This window comes from Hyposmocoma kahamanoa, unplaced genomic scaffold (genome assembly GCF_003589595.1).
Source record: "Hyposmocoma kahamanoa isolate Upper Pololo Valley unplaced genomic scaffold, ASM358959v1 76, whole genome shotgun sequence".
Classification (NCBI taxonomy): Eukaryota; Metazoa; Arthropoda; class Insecta; order Lepidoptera; family Cosmopterigidae; genus Hyposmocoma; species Hyposmocoma kahamanoa.
Genome location: NW_020653900.1, coordinates 6,993,342 through 7,014,088, shown reverse-complemented (window position 1 = coordinate 7,014,088; position 20,747 = coordinate 6,993,342). Strand labels below are relative to the sequence as shown.

The 20,747-nt window shown below is 35.0% G+C and overlaps 1 protein-coding gene across 1 annotated transcript in view; it reads left to right on the top strand.

Annotated features, from left to right (window-relative positions):
* The first annotated feature begins 9,145 nt into the window (after nt 1-9,145).
* LOC113232520 overlaps nt 9,146-20,747 on the top strand; it is a 31,984-nt gene continuing 20,382 nt past the window's right edge. Inside the window, exon 1 of the mRNA XM_026467277.1 lies at nt 9,146-9,259. The gene's annotated coding sequence lies outside the window, so the exon portion shown is untranslated. The remainder of the gene's footprint in view (nt 9,260-20,747) is intronic.

Below are 20,747 nucleotides of genomic sequence, written 5' to 3'. Positions count from 1 at the left end.
CGTTTTGTTTAATCCGTACAAAATTGTTAAGGAGCAACGAATCAATTATTTCGCATTATCGGTCTAAGAAGAGAGCGTAAAGCTTCGCGTAAAATTTTCGAAGCCACCACGTAATAAGAACCAAACATTTTTTACAAATTTTTTGCAAACAAAATTTACTTTTATAATTTTTGGATTTAATTTATAAATTTTTGTATTTTTTATTTTACCGTCTTTTTTCTTCACTGTTGAATTGATCGGATTTATTTAAATATCGAGAACTTATCAATTATTTGAATGGAAGATGATTCTGACATGCACAGACTACGTGATAATAATCAAAACTTAAAATTTATAACAGTAACCAGGTATGACCTAACGAGATATCAACTAAAACTAGTACTTTAGTAGGTGTACTTTCATAAAAAAAATAAAAATCTTGGTTGTAAAATCGAGATATTTCATAAACTTAATATTAAAGTATTCTGAAACGTTTAAATGCTCATTATTTGGACCACAGACTCGATCAATACTCGGTCACGAGCAAAGGCAGATGTCATAGGGATTAGTAGTGCAGACGTCCTACATTTTTCGATCGTATTGTTACCCTAATTGATTATTCTACTTTTAATGACTTTCCGTATTTTTGTAGAGCATTTTTTGTATTTAAAAATACCTTCTAAAATTGAAAGCGTCTGTACTTCGGATAATTAAATTAATCATTAATAGAATTAGTTACGGGTTTGGAGTACATTTTTTTAATTTAGCTCCAAATTACGAAGACTACTGAATCAAGTTTTATGAACGAAATATTTACGCTTCTTATTTATCTTTATCACACAGCAATGATAACACGTTTGTATGAAAAAATGAAAAATAATACTAAGTATTAAGATCATTGTTCAGTACAGAACATAAAAGTTCTTAATAATGTTTAATAATAATATTATTTGTATTAAATAGTAAATATTTTACGTATCAATTAAGCAACACTGGTAATTTTGTGGTGGTCAACACCGGTGGCCATTTTTCTGTCTTCCAAAATATTTTAAAATGTATCGAGCATTTTTTTCTATTATTAAAAAACAATATTTCAAAGTTTCTTAGTCTTTTATTCAACAATCATTATCAATAACATCCCACTGTTTAACACGGATCTTACGAGAGACTTATCTAATAACCTGATAATCTTTAAAGTTTAAAATAATACAAAGAACAACATTAAAAGTTTTGCATAATATTACATTTTATAACATAATTTTCGACATCATCATCAACTTATCGTAATCCACTGCGTTCCGGTTTTGAAGGGCAAGGGTGCTGGGGAAATTGCAGGCACATGGGACTTGTCAATTTATGTCTCAGGGTGTCGGGCGCAGTGGCAGTGCCCCTTAGAACTTTGTGATGAAAATCTCTGAGTGACACTGCAACTGTTAGGGTGTCGCTTACCACCAGACACACGACTTGTTCATCCCGTTGTTTAGTTTAAAAAAAAAAACTTGACATAGGCCTCTTCTAATATACGCTTTTCACCCGATCCTGAGCTTATCGCCTCCATCTGGGGGTCTACTATCGATCTCCGTCCGACATCCGTCCGAAACAATTACTGTCAAATAAGTAATATTCGACAAAATTAAAAGACAAGTATCCAGTATGAAGCTTCATTCGCATCACGCGTCTTTTCATTTGGTAAAGTATTGCTTATTTGGCAGTAATTGTTTCAGACGGATGTCAGACGGAGATTGAGAGTAGACCCCCTGCTGCCAACCTGTCACGTCAAACCAAATACAGCAAGGTTCTGTAAAGTGTTTTGTAATTTCATTACAACAAGAATCTTTCGGCTGTTGTTATAAAGGAAACATAAATTTATTGGTTTTTGCTTTTAAATGTTAAATAGTATTGTTGTATTTGTCATCAGTTTTTAATATGTCTGGTATTATATTTTATATTAGTACATAATAATTCAATATGCTATCCATGATGCAAATAAATAAGTAAATATATTTTTTAAGTTTATTGAACGATTGAATAAAGAAATAAGTCTCGAAAAAAATAGGTTTTTTCGAGTAATTTTTTAATTTTTGTAACGTATAAATGTAAAGAAAATGGCGTTTAATACAGTTTCGGATGGAGAACAATTGTTTCAAAAGTTAATGATATTCATACATTTCATGATATTTCAGCGACATCTCTAGTCAGCTGCTGGTAGCTGTAAAGGTACCTAAGTGAAGAAAATCTGTCATAGATTTTTTGACTCAGCTCTTTTCTCTATTTCTTCCTTTACTCTTTCTTTTACAAATGGCGCTACGGCAAAAAGTCCTTAAAACCGAATATGAAGATCTGCAACAAGCACACAGAAAAATTCGTAATGTCTGATGGTTCGTTCCGTCCCTCAGTTGGGAGAGTGTCGGCACGAATTGCTTCAAGACACTGGTTCGAATCCAACCGGATTCAAAGATTTTTTGTTAGTATGCGATCGTTGCATTAATAATCGTATGTAAATAAAGATTTAGAAAAATAGTAGATTGTACAACAAGTGCATAAAATGCGTCATTTTACCCAAGACGAGTATACGCCTCCCCTGCGGCTCGGGTGGATACTTAAGTCCAGGGTAAAATGGGTTTTATGAACGAGTTTTATACACTCTGCTTTTCACTTCGATTGCGAGGAAATTAAACAGCAATATTACAAATAAACGATTATTTAATTAAAATTGAATGTAAAATTACAGCAATTAGACATATTTAATTTGATTATTTTTTTATTTTACGCACTAGAGCATAAAATCCTATTTTATGCAGCCTACACACAGCATAAATACGAATTTCAAGAGCATGAGAAGTGAAAAATACTTTGTTCTCAAGTCAAATAATCTCAAAAAATCATAATCAGAAATCTATTTGGAGATCATAATAACGTTACATAGGTACATGTTCCTGGTGGAAAAGAAATAACTTTTTTGAACCATGTTATTTGAGCGCCTGACATTTATTTATTATTATTTTTATTGCTCGTGAAATGTTTTAGCTTAGTCATAAGCCCGAACGCTTTGAATCGTTTTTGTATTTGTTTACTGTTAAAATATAGCAATTAAATCATGTCTTATCTGTTGTTGTTCCAACAAAACATGAATAAATAAACATTTTGTATGAATAGAAAGAGAACTCTCGTTGTTGTGAGGCTAAAGGAGGTTCTGGGAGCCTTCATGATTTTGGTGAAATTAGAGGCACGTGGGACTTGTCAACTTATGTCTTCGGGGTGACGAGCGCAGCGCCCCTCAGATTTTTGCGATTTAAAGCTGTGGGGCATTGCAACTTTTTTTTTTTTTTATTGCGACTCGGCAAAATGACTGCACAGCGCCTGATGGAAAGTGCGAATACAGTCCAGAGATGAGAGTAACGGATGGAAAACACAAATATCTTCACTCCGTCACTATCATTTTGCCGGTCTGGCCAAATGCTTCTTCACACTACGTTTGAAGGATGTTATAGAGAGGAGGGAATACATGCGCCGGGAGTTGGTTCCACAATTTGATGGTTCGGCATAAAAACGAATTGCCAAACTTTTTAGTGCGGGACGGTATTGAACTGACCGTCCAACTGTGGCAACGCAGTCCGGCACGGGTGGTCCGCTGATGGAAAGGAGAGGAAGGGATAAGGTTGAATAACTCTTCAGAGCACTCACCGTGTTACAGGCAATAGAATACGCTAAGAAACGCTATATCTCTGCGAAGCTGTAACGACTCCGCATGCTCAGTTACATGAGGATCGTTGACAACACGGAAGGCGTAGCGCTGCAGTCCATCTAGGGCATCGAGCAAGTACTTGGCAGAGCCGTCCCAAAGGTGCGAACAGTACTCCATGCTGCTTCGGACCTGAGCTTTATACAACAGGTATCGCAGCTCTGGAGTAAAAAATCGGTGCACCTTGTTCAGGATGCCAAGCTTTTATGGACAGGCGTGTAGCTTACCATCACTCGCACGTCTTGTTCGTCCCGTCACTTAATATTATTAAAAAAAATGTTGTGGGAATATTACGAAATTATTACGTTATCACTAGTGTTTTCGTCCTGGGAATATCCGTCTCAAAAATTTCCAGACTCGACTATTGTTTGGTATTACCGAGATTCATCATTCGTCCGAGAAAACATCAGTCTTGGGAATTCAGAGACTTTTTAAACCTTTGTTCTTCATCCGAAACTGTATTAAAAGCCACATTTTTGTACTATGAAAATTAAAAAATAACTTCAAAAAAAAAACAGCTACATTTTCGAGACTTATCCCTTTATGCAATCCTTTATTTAGTAATGGTATTACTTACATAAGTTTAGTGGTCGTTTAAATTTTTCTTAACCATGCATTCTTGCGCAGTTAAATCGACCACAAAACACTGCACTCCATTAACAAATAATTCAAGCAATTCTTCCTAAACTTCTCTAGTACTAAAGTTAGTCTAGAATATAATGCTCGTCAACTTCGTCAACGTTATAAGCAAAAGAAGAAGCTTGAGAACAATGTTTCTTACTTAAAAATTTTGTGCAAACATACACTTACAAAACGTACTTTTAGATAAGTAGCAGCAGTAAAGCTCCTTATGAAAGAATTCATCCAGGGAAGCACTGCCACATTAGCTATTTTTGCCCTCAAGCAGTAATGTGAGCATTAGTGTGTTTTGAAGAGTATGGTCTTACTCAGAGTGGTGGCGAGCGCGGGTTCAGCCGCGGGTGCGTCTATATCAAATGTACGTTGACGCTCGTTGGGTTCACAATGGCAGCGCGCGGAAGCAGATGCACGCGCGCCGCCGCCTCGCGGGTAGATCTACCGTCTTCTCAGTCTTCTCGGTCTTTCACATTGCTTGGTCTAGCGTCTAGCGTCTGTTTACGATGTCCCCGTGTGGATCTACCCGCTTGTAGCGGATTCGGCACTGTGAAAGGGAAGACGCCAAGACCCGCGCGCCCGCACCCGCCGCCGCGCCCGCGTCTGCACTCTGAATGAGACCTAAGGGTGCTGGTAAAATTACAGGCACATGGGACTTGTCAACTTATGTCTCAGGGTGACAGGCACAGTGGCAGTGTCCCTCAGATCTTTGCGATTAAAAGCTCTGAGTGGCTCTGTAACTGTTATGACCAGCATTCGTTGCTTAACACCAGGTACATGACTTGTTTGTCCCGTCACTTGATATTATTAAAACAAATGTATTTATACTGAAAAAATATAAATCACAAATTGCTTGAGGTTTTGGTTTTGCGAATGATTACGATAGATCTGACATACCAACGAACCGTGTTATGGGAATAGACGTAACGTCGAATTTATTCCAGAAATCGATTGGTCAATGGTACCTGCTCTAAAGCGGTTTCCGCGTGAATATTCCTTCATCCTTGTTGGTCACCACATAGTTGTTCACTATAGTACATCTCTCTAGGTCTACTTCATGTCTCTTGGTCTAAAACTCACAATATACCACACTTGAGTGCTAGGCTTTATCCAGATTTGTATTAAATTCCGCTGTATGTTGCGAGTTAAAACCAGAGAAACAAAAAGTTTGAAGCTTTCAAATGTAAAATGGATCCTCAGAGTTTAGGATTCTCTGCGGTTTCGTGAATGACACGAATATACAATAATCTTGTTTATATGACTGTCCTTATATAGAATTAACTATTTTAACCTTCTAAGGCCCCGTGTACATCAAAATGTACATAATTATAATTATTATGTGAAGTAATTCAGACCCAGATAATATTCTCAGTGTTCATTATAATGAAAATATAGCATTCAAAATAAACGTTATATTTTATAATATTCTATATGACCATAAAGAGTCCAGAAAAATCACACCAAAGTGTAATTACATTTAGTACATTGTGATGTAGAGTTAAGCGCCTTTTCCATTGTTGGTAGCTGGGTAGATTGTTGGGCTGCAAACTGGACGACAGCGGGCGAGGCGGCGGCGGCGGCGGCGGCGGCGCGGTGGCGACAGCGATGCGGGTGGCGGCTTGCGCGACTTGATCAAAACGCCTAATGCTGTTTTCGACGGCAGGGGCGAGTGCGGTGGTACATGCCATAGTGAATAGTCATACTGTCGACTTGTTGCTTACGACCTATTTTTCGATCAATCAAATTTAGAGATGTCGTTGTAGGAAATAATTGCAGCAATTTTAGAAACACCACTAATATGGAACTGCAAACATACTGACCATAAAAGCAGAAGAATTACTAATCACTATCATAGAGAAGACTATATAGAGATACTATTTGGTGTTTTTTTTTATGATACCAAGTGACGGGACGAAAAAGTCGTGCCCCTGGTGGTAAGCGACACGCCTGTCCATAGCAGTTGCAGTGCTGCTCAGAGCTTTAAATGGCTAAGATCTGAGGGGCAATCCCACTGCGTCCGTCACCCTGAGACATAAACACAGGCAAGTCCCATGTACCTGTAATTTCACCAGCACGCTTACCTTCAAAACCAGAACGCAGTAACCTTCATTTTACTGCTTGGCGGCAGAAATAGGTGGCAGTACTTCCCTTGACGAACTCTTTCACAAGGAATCCTGCTGCTTCTGAAAAGTTTGGATCTTAGGAAGTTTGTAATGAAAAGGCAAGATAGTCCAAATTATGATAATCGAAAGTCAATGCCCTATAGGGCATTGGCTGTACAAAACTAATAACTGGAAACTATAGAAAATGTAAGTGAAATTTTATACGAGGGAAAACGAGGATTATTATATTACTTGTAACATTAATGCGTCAACTTTTTTGTCTGTCCGTATGTTTGTTTCTACATCAATCATCAAGGTAATTATTATTCAATCTGCGACAAATGAAAGCGCTAAGTTTGTGTTACTACATGGAAAATGTGTTAGTGGTGCCCCACTGCTATGGGATATAGAGGGAATGTACTTTCAAAATTGTAGATAGGATATTTTGCTATATTATTTTATTTTGAAAATTGAAAATTAAAAATTAATCCTTACAAGCAGTGACCGGAATTGAGAGAGTTAATTTACCTTAAGTATGAACGTTTCCCTTTCGTTTATCAATGCGTATACAAATTTCTTTTTTAATGTTTATTTTCTAAACATAGTAAGATATCGGTTGTCTCGTTTATTTTTGAAATGGCTAAAGTATTTAAATACGTAAGTACCTGTTAGGAACGTAACAGAATTTTTGTAATAAAATTTAATACACCTTTCAAAGCAATAAGTAAACCCTCGTTTAGGGCACATTACGCATGTAGGTCGGAGGTTCTATTTTGAACCAATCAATTAACACCACATACAAGTTACTTCATCCCTGCCACATATTTAACGACCTTTTTGTATGAACTCAAAAAGGTCAAAAAGGACATTTATTTTGAATTGTACTTCCATAAGAAACTACCACTGTTTAGCGATTAATGGCACTACTGAAAACCAGTTATCTATTGCCAATATACAGGGCTCGTATTCAATTATAATCAGTTCCGAGAAGTCTTGGGATTTGTAGAAGGAAATGTCTACATTATTCTTTAGTTCAGCTAAATTAATTCTCTCAATTCCGATCACTGCTTTTAAGTATGTTACTTGAAATTATCTTAATTTAAAGAAATACCGTTCAATGAAACAACAATTCATTCAAAAAAATAAACAAGTTTGAGACAGCCAATGTGTCTACAATTTCAAATTCGCCTTCAATCTGAGTGGACTCTCACAGGTGTCTCAGGAGGCGGTGGCAAAACAGAAAGAAATAAAGTGGCCGTTTAAACCCAATACAAAGACCTGCAACAAGCATAATAGAGAAATTTATAAGATCTCCAACTGTGCAGTTGGTAAGAACGGTGGCCTTGGTGTGGCAACAGACGTTGGTTCGATTCCAGTCAGATATAAGGATTTTTTTTGTGTTGTTCGATGTTTTTATCAATAATAACTACGACTTTAATTCCGAAGCAACGTTCATTTGCAAAATATTTAATAATAATACCTCAATAATGGTAAAGGAAAGACTTATCCCATCTGATCCCCAAAACTGATCCACCTCTAATTTTAAATTGCAACTGATCCCCTCTATATTTTGCAACTCCCAACGGATCCCCTCACTGTATTTGTAAGTATAGACAAGAGAAAAAGAAGTTTTGAAATCAAAGTTAATACAGTTATATAAGTTAGTAAGGTTAATGTTGTTCATTTCTAATAAAGTAAATGAAATACAGCACAACTCTCAAACACATTTTCTTGTTGATTGTATCACAGTACCTACCAAAAATAAACTTGTGAGTACCAGGGCATCAGGTGGGAATAAAATATTAATACTTATTCTTGATCCCTTGCTATCCCCAATATACGATAGGAATAGAAAATAATATAAAATAAAACGGATCCCCAGGGGATCGGCTTTAGGGGATCAGATGGGAATAAGCCAAATGGAAAACATCATGAAACCTGTAGATTGAAAAATATTCCATATTTGCATAAACGCATAATAGTCTCTAACACGATTTGGGCCAGGATGGCGGACTACAGTCTAAATTTTTTCCGTCAGTGGAGACCCATCTCCAACAGTGGAATATATTATTGATAATGATGATGATGATCCTAAATAAGCTCTACAGGGAATCGATACGAGAATTTTGACCTAACATACACAGAAACTTATAAAGTTTACCTACGCTTTTCTGTCTTTTGAAACATAATAAATCTTCAAAGATAGATAGAGAAAGTTTTGTAATTACTCGTAGTATACAGATAAAAATCTAAAATCATATTCTATTTTGCGTGAAGAGAAATTTCTATCGTTATACATTTTTTCTTAAATTATTTATTCACAAACTTATTCCATTATTTACCTAACTGGTAAAGGTACATCATTAAAAATTCACGTTCTTTGTAAAAGAAAAAATGAGACTCGTAGCTGAACATGTCATAATAAATAATATTTACAGTAACGTAGTAACTTTTAACAGTCCAATTTCAATAAATATTAATGACAAAAGTATTACTGGAAATTGGAAAACATTTCAACAACATTTCTTTTTTAACCGTAAATGACAAGCGTCTCCGCTAACTTAAACTAAGCAAGATTTCAAAAACACTTCTCATATTATTTCCTCCAACCGGGTAACAGAATTCTAGATCATTTAAATAGCGAATCAGGAGCGCGCTCTTGACATTGATCCGTCGTAGATCAACGCGTGCGCAGCTGTTCGGAATTCAAATTTAATTCAGAAAAGTGATCAACAATTAACTGTTTGAAAAGTGAAATGAACAGATTGTTTTAAGTGTTTAGAAGATTTGTGCCATTTTCAAAGTAAGTAACTTATTAAAAAATGTGTTGTTTAACTGAATTTACAATAGGCTATTAACACATAGATAGATACATATATATATTTTAATATTATCAAGTGACAAGATGAACAAGTCGTGCGCCTGATGTTAAGCAACAAGCCTGTCCGTAAAAGTTGCAGAGCTTTAAATCGCAAAGATCTGAGGGGTACTGCCACTGCGCCTGTCACCTTGAGACGTAAATTGACAAGTCCCATGTGCCTGTAATTTCAAAACTGGAACGCAGTAAATGCTTACATTAATGCTTGGCGGCGGAAATAGGTAAGATGGCAGTACTTTGCTGGAGGAACTCTTTCACAAGGAGCTCTACTCCTGCTAAAATATACTAGACAGATAGATGGAAACTTTTTTTATAGTCCCACACTAAAGGGAAACCTTGTATCGCGGGTGAACTTTATTCATTTCCATGAACTTATTTACTACAATCAACTATTATGTAAAACCAATTTACAAATAATAAACAATATAAAACTTTACACAGATATCGAGTTCTTAGGTTTTCGCGATTATTACACATAGGAAATGAAACTATTTTTCCGGATTTAAATCGCGTATATTTGTTTTTTCAAACAAACCGACGTTTCGGGCCCTTTACAGGTCCCATGGTCACGGTTGACAGAGGTGGTATTGATATATGAATATTTCCTCTAATGAAAAATCCCAAACAGACATAAGACTGCAGTACTGATTAATATGTTTTAATTTATTCTAATTTCTATTATTAATTAATAATAAATTGAACTTAATAAAAATTCGTTCAATAAAACAATTTGTAAAACTTAATGTAGCGCAAATTGGAATGTTTTCTTTGCAAAATTAAAAATAAGGTATTTTATTAATAGCTATTGTAACTATAGTGAAAAAATAGGATTTGAAGACTGTATCACCTCCGTCAACCGTGACCATGGAACCTGTAAAGGGCCCGAAACGTCGGTTTGTTTGAAAAAACAAATATACGCGATTTAAATCCGGAAAAATAGTTTCATTTCCTAACTTTACATAGAACTAATTAAAGTAATTTTTTGGAAGTCATGGCAGTGAAAAGTCGTTGACTCAGCATAAATGTCGAGGTTACTCACGGCGCTGTTATTCAACCTGGTTCCAGAGAGGGAACATAAATCTAAATGCTGTGATTGGTTTCCTTTTACAGTAGGTTAAGGAGCATAAAGTAATGAGCACTATATAAATGTTAGACAACATCACAGCACTTGTGTTATGGAAATCAGAAACAACGACGGTACCACAAACACCCAGACCTGAGACAATATTGAAAAGTTAGCTTTCTACTTTAACGCAGCCAGGGATGGAACTCGGGACCTCAAGGATGGCGACAACATGGTAACCGGTGTGCAAATCACTTGACCACTGAGGTCTGACAAACTGATTTCATCGTATCTTCGGGTACTTTTGTGAAATTTCTGGAAAATTTTCACCGTTAAAATGGAGGTTCTAAATTCGACGGCTTATTTTGTTTGTTATGTTACGCGATTATTCTGATATTTATGAACCGATTTCGTTAATTCTTTTTTGGTTTGAAAGGTGGTAAAGGGGTGCTATAGGGTAAAGGTGGTACAATCAGCGCTTGCATTCAAATTTGAAGAAAGCATTCCACCTTTAACGGTGGAAAATTAAGGAATGAATCAGATTTATTGAATTTCACTCAATTTCCGCTAACCGATGTCCGTAAAACTTACAGAGACTTTTGAACTCTGTTTTGTCTTTACAAAGAAATTGTAATTATATTTATACAAATTAACATACCCAGATGTTAAGCAACTATGTCCAAAAAAACTTTGTTTGACTTTTGCATAGAATAGACCCAAATTCTAGTTTTCGGGACACACAAAATTAAATAATTTACCTATAATTTTAAAGTTTATTGAATATAACGATGTTTTACCATCATGATATTCAACTATTTTTTGCGAAATTACTACACTAGTTTGTTATAATTATTAATACAAATATCTAACGCTAAGAAAAATTCCTTCGATTCATCTGGAGTCGAACTAGCGCATTCAAGCATACCATGCCAGACGCTATCCCAACTGAGTTACGGAACGAACCGCCAGACTATACGAATTTTTCTAAATGTTGTGGATCTTTGTTTTGGTTTTTAACGACTTCTATAGTTTAATACCAGCGGCGAAAAGTACCTATAGTTTATAAAATTCCTTTGCTGCAGCTTCACGGGAATTGATGGAATATCAATGATGTAAGGATTGGGTGTTCCGGATTTTCAAATTGAGCAATCGAGATACGACGAGAGTGGAACTAAATTGTACTCTAATTTGCTCAAGATTCGAAAGGACTCAGGCATAAACCCGAGTTTAATTGATTCTAATTTGAATAATGCAAATTTTAGAACTTTAGGAATGTTAGTCTTAAGACAACTGCCGGAAATATCTTAACCATGGAAACTGATCGAAAACCAAACATCAGAGTTTCACGATTATATGAGCTCTGGGGTCAATCTATCAATTGGTAAACTTTTATGTACAATAATAAACAATCCTATACCACTGTTTTATGATACTAATGTCCATTTGCACCAAATTTAAGCCCGTCTTAAAATAATGATTGCAATGCAAAACACACTCTTTATACGTTGCGTTAAGAGTGTCTTATCAATTTAAGCGTTGGTTTAAGATGTACATACTTAAGGGTCGACACAAAATCAAACAACTTTGGTGGATTCAATTAACAAACAATGATTCAATCACTTTTGAAAAATAATATATAGCAAAAATTGAGAATATATACTGATTAGTATACGGTGTAAAAACACGATTCCTAAAAACTTTAACGATATAAAAAAAACCACAAACTTACGTCAAAATTTTGCAAGAAAACTGCTGTATTCAATAGGTATTTCACATACACCAATGATTTTTTTTTTATATCAATTGAACTAAATAGAACGCGTATAGTATACGATATACATTTTTCAAATAGCTGTAAGAATTTCGTTCGTAAGAAATTAAACTCTGAAATAAAACCAGTACCCCTGGCGCTCGACCCGCGCAATAGAACCGATTCGATACGAGAACATTTTGTATTCGAGCTGAGGTATTACCGACTTTTAAATTTAGTACAAGTGACGCGACGAACAAGTCGTGCGCCTGGTTGTAAGCGATACGCCTGTCAATAGCAGTTGCACGGAGGTGCAGTACCTGTAATGATACACGGAGCCCAGACTTACGATACGGTTAGTCCACCAGTTGAAAGTCGCTCGGCGAGCTATGGAACGAGCTATGCTCGGAGTTTCTTTGAAGGTCAAGGTACGGAACGAGGTTATCCAACACAGAACTAAGGTCGTCGACATAGCTGGTAGAATAATCAAGCTGAAGTGGCAGTGGTCTGGTCATATATGTCGAAGAACCGATAACCGACTGGGCAAGCGAGTTCTTGACTGAAGACCACGGCTCGGCAAACGTAGTGTAGGACGCCCTCTGGCCAGATGGAGTAACGATTTGCGAAGACCTGCTGGCAGCAGGTGGATGTAACGACCTGAGAACCGGGCAAAATGGCGCGAGGCCTATGCCAATAGTGGACTAAGATAGGCTGTTGATGATGATGACTGCCTGTAATTTCACCAGCACCCTTACTAATGCTCACATTACTGCTCGGCGACAGAAATAGGTAAGGAGGCAATACTTCCCTGGAGCTAGAGAAAGAAGAATTCTCTTTCACAGGGAGCTATACTGCTACCTATCCATAGTAATCCATGAAATAAATCTGTTTGTGTAAATGGCTTGGTTTCCACATCAACCAGGAACTTTCAAAAATGTCACGAAGTACACGAGATTACTTCCGAAATCTCTTAATTTTTTTTATCTCACTTTATATTATAACATATAACCTTTGGGAAACCCCTTTGAACCAGGTCAGAGAGGAAAAAAAGAGGGTAATGGTTACGCTTGATTGCGGAAACGGATATCGTGGCAGTAAATACTGTATCGCGGTGAAAAAGATCCTTAATGGTCTCTGTTGCGGAAGTTTTTTTTTGGATTTAAGTAAAAATGTTTATTTTTGGATTGTATTGTGGTGTGTTAATGAGTGCGGGAAAGGCAGTGCGTAAAAATGATAGGTCACTTCTAATTAAGCAAGATCTTAATAAAACAATTTTGATCGTATTTATTTTGAATAAATCATTACAGATCTATTTGAATATGATATAATAAAATTCCAATATTAATTTTAAAAAAAATATTTTTTTTAATAAATTTCAATATAAGCTAAAACAATTTCTCGTCCTATAAGCATAGCATTCTACAAATGAATTTTCAAGTGAAAAATAAGTCAGAACTCACGAAAAGGTCACGTCGATCCCTTTTATTAATTATGTATCTTCATACATAATAATAATAATAATAATAATAATAATAATAATAAATACCGCCTCTCCCATTTAAAAATTCAAAATTAGTCTTTTAGGCCTTGGGAGAGACGAGAGTTTAAAATAAACATAATAATAATAATAATAATAATAATAATAATAATAACAATATAATTTAATATTCATTAGTTTTTAAATCTCCTTACTACACTCTGATTGGGTTATACATCATACTAAATTTTGTTATAAGACTTTTTAATGTACATGTGGAATATGAAAATAAATAAGTAAATACAGGTACTAATCAAATTCAATAACATTTGATAGGCACGACCCATAAACTGATGTCTGAGGTCGTGATTTGTCAGTTTCTTTTTAAAAATATAATTTAGAAAAATTACATACACTAAAACTTTTCATATGAAAGGGCTAAAATATTATTTTATTAATTGTATAAATACAACATACATAGTATATAGCAAAATTAAATTAAATAGCAAAATGGCTGACCACTAATCTTGTAATAGGCTTTGGGACCCAGCTTTCGATGCAGAGCATAATAATAATCTGTGTGGGTCTATAATATGTCGCCAAAATATCCGATGTAAATATGAAACGCCTCCAACCCTTCTCTATTTACGTGTACCTGATCTCTAATTCCTCGTGTCTTAACTTAAGTAGCATAGAATTTCATTTAAATTCTCAACAGTCAAAGGAATTACTCCGGTTATCTGACTTATTTACAACGCTTTTACGCACAGATGCAGCACCGTTTATATTCTTCTTTTTATCGTATCAATGGCGTATACTATAGCGAGCCAGAACTCTGCCACACCGACTGCGTCACTCTCACACACGGTGGAATGTATTTGCCATCACAGAACAATAAACAAAAATACAGTACTACAAAAATACAGTACTATTGTGTTAAACCAAAACACTGGAAGGCTCAATACAGTGGTTTCTAATTTCATAACAATTAGAACCTTTCGGTTGTTATCAAGGTAAATGAAATTTATTCGTTTTTCAATAGAAATAACTTATTTTCCAAAGTAAAATTATAATGACTAGATAGTCTTGTATAATATCTAATGTACAACGTAAGTTAAAACTTCTTTTATGCTATTCACTTCAAAAAATACATAAATAAAACAAAATTCCGTTACGCAGCTTTTTCTCAAAGTGCTGTTTTTTATATTACACGTGTGGCAACAGTAAGCGCAGCTTTGTCCGCTAATAGTACTGTCAATTATCTCACATAAACTCTTGACATCAGCACCCGAGTGTGATTTGCTTGCGTGGCGATGGGCTTCTGTACGTTGTGAATGCTTGAGATTCTGTGAAATGATGGATGCTATGGAATCGAGTGTATAATTATGAGATATTTGTCATTTGTATGTTAATTTTATTTTTCATTCCTTTTTTTTATATCTTATTGTTATTGTTCTTATAATTATCTTAGTTTTCACGGTGCATTAATTTTTAACTGTAATACCGTGTAAATATATTTACAATAAATAAATAAATAAAATAAAACCTCGATAATCGTAGAAAAGTGCCGTATTTTGGTACTTTAAAGTGCAAAAATGATAGTCACACCTGTAATATTATCCATGGTGGTGTTTCAAATCATCGTTAAGTCTAATTTTAATACATTTCCGTAATCTGCTAATCGTACTTGATTTCTTGCTACGAAAAATGAAAGTGAACTTTATACCGCTGTAATGTGGTCGAAGTTTTTGTTGGATAACGTTAATCGTTCATCGTCTTATACTCTTTCAGCTATTGCCGATAGATGGCAGCACATTGAATGACATTTCAACATAAAATCAAAACGTCGTAACTTGCAATAATAAGTATTGAACTTTCAACGAAATGCCAACTGTGTAAACTTTAAATTTTATTAACAGTTTTTTTTTTTTTACATCTTTTTGTTATTTTTTTTTACATCTTTTTTTTTGTTTTGTTACATCTTTTTAAATTAGAAATTACAACCAATGATTGTGTGAGTTTTGGCGACAGCGGTTCTGAAAAGTATTTGCCAATCGGTATAAGGTACTCGCCTGGGCAACACCCGGGTGCGTCAGACGTACAGAAAGGGAATGGTATATCGTGCGGGGAGGCTCTTTCGTGCATCGTTTGTATAATTACAATATACGCTGCACACGGTGCCATTAAATGTCATAAGGTCCATTTAAACTGGTAAGTATTTCTTTACAACGTTACATGGTCTTCCGTTTAACGAACAAAATAATTTTTCTTTAACAAGGTTTCACTTGTACAAATTCAATCAATTACGAATATTCAAACCATACTCAAAAGGTCACGCCGCCGCGGTTACCTTAAGTTTGGTTTGTACAGCCGTTTCTGACGTAAAGATGTTTAATGACATTTTACTAACTTCTTGTGGGTTCTCAACTTTCTTCCATACATATGTTAGAATTAATTATATTTCACTGAATTTTGCTTGAAATTAACGACTTATAGTTGTTTAGCGGAAGACGATGTAGGCGTAAGAAATGGCATTTAATAACTTACCTACTGCCATTGACCTACCAATCATGATCTTTAAATACTCTTAAAATAAGTACCACGACCTCGAGTCTGACTGATTTTTTTTATTGCCAAGTGACGGGACTAGCAAGTCGTGCTCCTGGTGTTAAGCGAAACGCCTGTCCATAATAATAAAAATAAAATCGAAAAAAAAAATACTTTAGTCTTTTAGGCCTTGGGAAAGGCGAGAGTCTAAAATAGATATAATAATAATAATAATAATAATAATAATAATAATAATAATAATAATAATAATAATAATAACGCACACACTCAACATAGCCCCGCACTCAAGGAAACTCAATGTCCATAACAGTTGCAGTGCAACTCAGAGCTTTAAAATCGCAAAGATCTGAGGTGCACTGCCACTGCGCACGTCACCCTGACGATGTTTTTACACAAACATTTCATCCTTTTTGAGGTCACTGAGTCTTTACTTTAATATTTAATTGACTTTTCTAATGCGTAGTCTAAACCTGTTAAAACAAATATAGAAAACATTACTTTCCATCAATATTTAAAAGAATATATTTGAATACGCATGACTATGCACATATTGATTTTAAATTTCTAAAGCCGTTATCTACCGAAAGCGGCTTGATAAAGTCTTTTAACGGTCATAATACTGAATTTCGAACTATTGTTATTTGTGAAATTACTCCACTAGTTTGTTATTTATTAATACTAAGATCGACCGCAGAGAATAAATTCTTTCGATCCAGCTGAACGAATTAGCGACCTCCTGTCTGACGTTGTCCCAACTGAGCTACGGAAAGAACCAGCAGAGTTTGCAAATTTTTCTTATCGACTGTGAACTGGCAATAGGTACTATTTATTGGTAGGTTAATGAGGTACAATCTCATTTTTGACAACTTTACAGGGTGAAGAAAAAAATTGTTTTCGTCATTTATATAGCATCTGGTTTATTCACTCATCCACGTACCTTAAATACAAATACGGGGTATAATTTAATTTCAAATATTTTTCATGGCGTTGTATGTCGTACATTAGTTGGTAATTAACGTATTATTTCTGTTTTATTCACAAGTAAAAAGTTTACAAAACTAAACAAAAATTAGCGAATTGAAACGATTAAAATATTTATTTATCTAATCATTTTTGACGTAACTCCACATATGCCATTCTTTCATGAGGGTTGCGATATGCTATCAGTCGTCTAATAAAAGAATTAATATCTAATACTTATGCGCAAATCACGCTACGTACACTTAAAACTATTAAATTTCACAATTCGATAAATGCATTGATTTGCAAATTGTTTGAAATTACTGGTTTACCTAGAACTTTATCAAGAACGTCACTAGGCAATTTACTAAGCTGTAATGGTAACATATATATCTCCAGACCCACTTTTCATAGTTGTTATTGAATGGAGGAAGGACATACCTTGGTAGGTAATTTAGATTACGCAGTTTACCAATTCTTGTCGATTGTTTTAACTTGGCAATTTTATCTATTTCATCACAAATTATGTATATATTTATTTTACTATGTATATCTAAGATCCTACAGTATCTAAACAAGTTACTCATTTAATTATATTTATACAACATTATTACATTCTTAGTGTACTAACTAACTGTTTAACTGCCTCCACAACCGGACAGTTACCATGCTGGACTGCCACGCGGTTCCGGATTCAGTTACCGAGCCGGGAGAAATATTTGTATGGCCTACATTTATTTCTCTCGTGAGTTTGAGTGTAATTTGTAGTTGTCTATGTGTATGTATCCATGGTACCCATTTATACATACAGGGTTTCCCTAGTGCAGGGCTATTAATGTGTGTGCTATTATCATTATTATTATTACTATACTAGAGCGATTATCTTTATACTGTTATTTAGCACTAAAATTGTATATTTTGCAAAATAAATTATACTAAACTTAAATATAAGACAAACGTAGGTAGTCTTTTTATAACCACCCAGATTATATGAAAAAATTCCATGGACCTCTAGAAGCGCAAATTTAATTAAGGTTGTACACGACGACGCACCGGGACGCCTGCCGTATAAGGTTGCAACGTCAAATATTGCTACTTTTATACGTTTTTGCAGTTACTTTTAACAAAGTAAGTTTTTTATGTAGGATAAGCTTAGGTTTAAAAAACAATTTCACCTGACAGTCAGTAAAGATGTGGATGCGAATGAAACATCTATAGTATGAAAATGGAATCCCACAACACTTCTTTTCGATCGGTGTCAGAAAGGAAAAAGACGGAAATATATTATAAGTTTATAAGGCACGTGGAAGTAATCATTTCACCATAGCACGAGTATAATAAACACAAGTAATTGTCACTCCATACAAGTCCGGTTTGTGTGTGTTCATGCCGCGCGCCATGTACGGACACACACATTCGAATTATCTCGCGGTGCACTCGCGTTACACGCGCCATTTTTTATAGATTTGGGGCGTTCGCTCGTTGTTTAAAATTTACATTAAATACTGGGCGTGTTTATTATTGTGTTTATTTTGATTTTGAAAAATAGTGCCTCAAATTTTACTATTCTTCAGTATTTCTTTCAACTCTGTAGATATATGTACATGAGCTGCGGTAGCCTAGAAGAAGAATATTTAGCAAAGATAAATAGATAGATACTAGTTATTAATAACAAGTATCTATCTATTTATCTATGTCTGTATGGTTATAGTAGAGCTCCTTTGTATGTAATAAGAGCATTACTGCGTTCATTTTGAAGGGTAAGTTAGTGTGCTGGTGAAGTACAGGCACATGGGACTTTGTCTCGGGGTGACAGGCGCAGTGCCAGTATCCCTCAGATCTTTGCGATTTAAAGCTCTGAGTAACACTGCTATGGACAGACGCGTCTCGTAAAACCAGGCACACGACTTGGTCGTTACGTCGCTTAGTATCATGAAAAGATCCGTTATTAATAAAAACATTTACGAACTGGGCCTCAAGAGTCTCTCAGAGGGATAAATTGGGCCCAATTTACACGGCGCAGTCCGAAATGGAAAGGAATTTACTTTAATTTAACGTACTTCATTTGAATATAATTTAGTGTTGCCACGCACCAATGACTTTACAAAAGTAAACCTTATTATTGTATATCAATATTTATGTGCACATTCTAATGTTTTAATAATATACGTAGTCATTATTATTATTTATATATTTACTTTATTGATGAAAAGTGTATTTATTTCAAACGCTTTCATTATAAGATATTCTTTGGTTGCACTCCCATTTCCAGCTCTTAAATTTCTATCCTAAGGTTGCCTGGAAGAAATTGCTACTTAGCAATAAGGCCCCGTGTTGTATATTGGCTTACTCTGCGATACTTACATTACTGTTATGTGTTGTCATTGTAATTTTAATGTGCAATAACGAATATTTTATTCATTCAATAACACAAAAGGAACGCTAATAACGATACAAGACAGCGTTGTATTTAGTACCTGTTGATACAGTACACGTCGCGACGAGTACGAAATACCTTTTTTATTATTGATTTATGCTATAATGTATTTGGCATGTCAAATAAATACGATTTTATTTTATTTTATTTTATTTTTGTATATATGTGCACTTATTTTTATAAGTGCGCATTTGACCTCCATCTCACCTGATGGAAAATGATGATGTCGACGATGTAGCTAGCACACATTGCTACATAATGCCTATTCTCCCTCGCCTTGAAAAGGTTCAAATTGTAGAGTTCGGGGAATATGTTCGAATTCCACTCCCTAGCGTCTCGCCATATAAATGAGGAAGCGAAACGTTTCGTGCCAATCCAAGGAATATCCATAACATAGAAGTGGAACCCCACGCCACGTCTAGTCCCCCGATGATGGAAAGGGGAAGGCACGCGCACACTCTCCGTGATATATCCTGTAGAATACCGATAAGCAGGCAATTTTCCGACGTTGTTCAAGGCTCTGCAGTTTTGCCTCTACTAAATCCAAGTCACTTATAAGCCTCTAGGCACGCTTGCCGATTGAATCCAATCTGGCCAGTTGGTATTTATGATATATTATATTTTTTTATATATTTTCTTGTTTTGTTTAGGATTAGCGCCATCTACTCATTTATAAAATAGTTTGTAACGGTTACCTATCAGTAGTCCGAATTGACATTTTCCAAAAATAACGTTTGCTGGAATTTCATACCCTCGCAATTAATTTTGACAGGAAAATGTTTTTCTTTTAAACTTAACTTAACCTAACCGAACCTAATCATGTTTCTGCGATAAATATCCAACATATCCTGAAAGAACAACGGTTTCGTTATAATTCGGTTTTCGGTGTAATGAAAATTCGGATCAAATTTTACTTCGGAAAAAACTTCGAGTTTGTGATAGGTTACCGTTTGTAATACACAATGCAATCTATTGACACGCATATTTGTACAGTTTAGAAAATGATTTTAGTTGAATAATATTTTTTTATTATTAGTATTTTAATTTATTTGTTATTAATTTTTAGTTGAAAAATAATTTTCATGATCAATATTTGAATAATATTATAAGGAAAAACCTGACTTCTTCTAAAGAGGAATTGATTGATATCCATAGTCA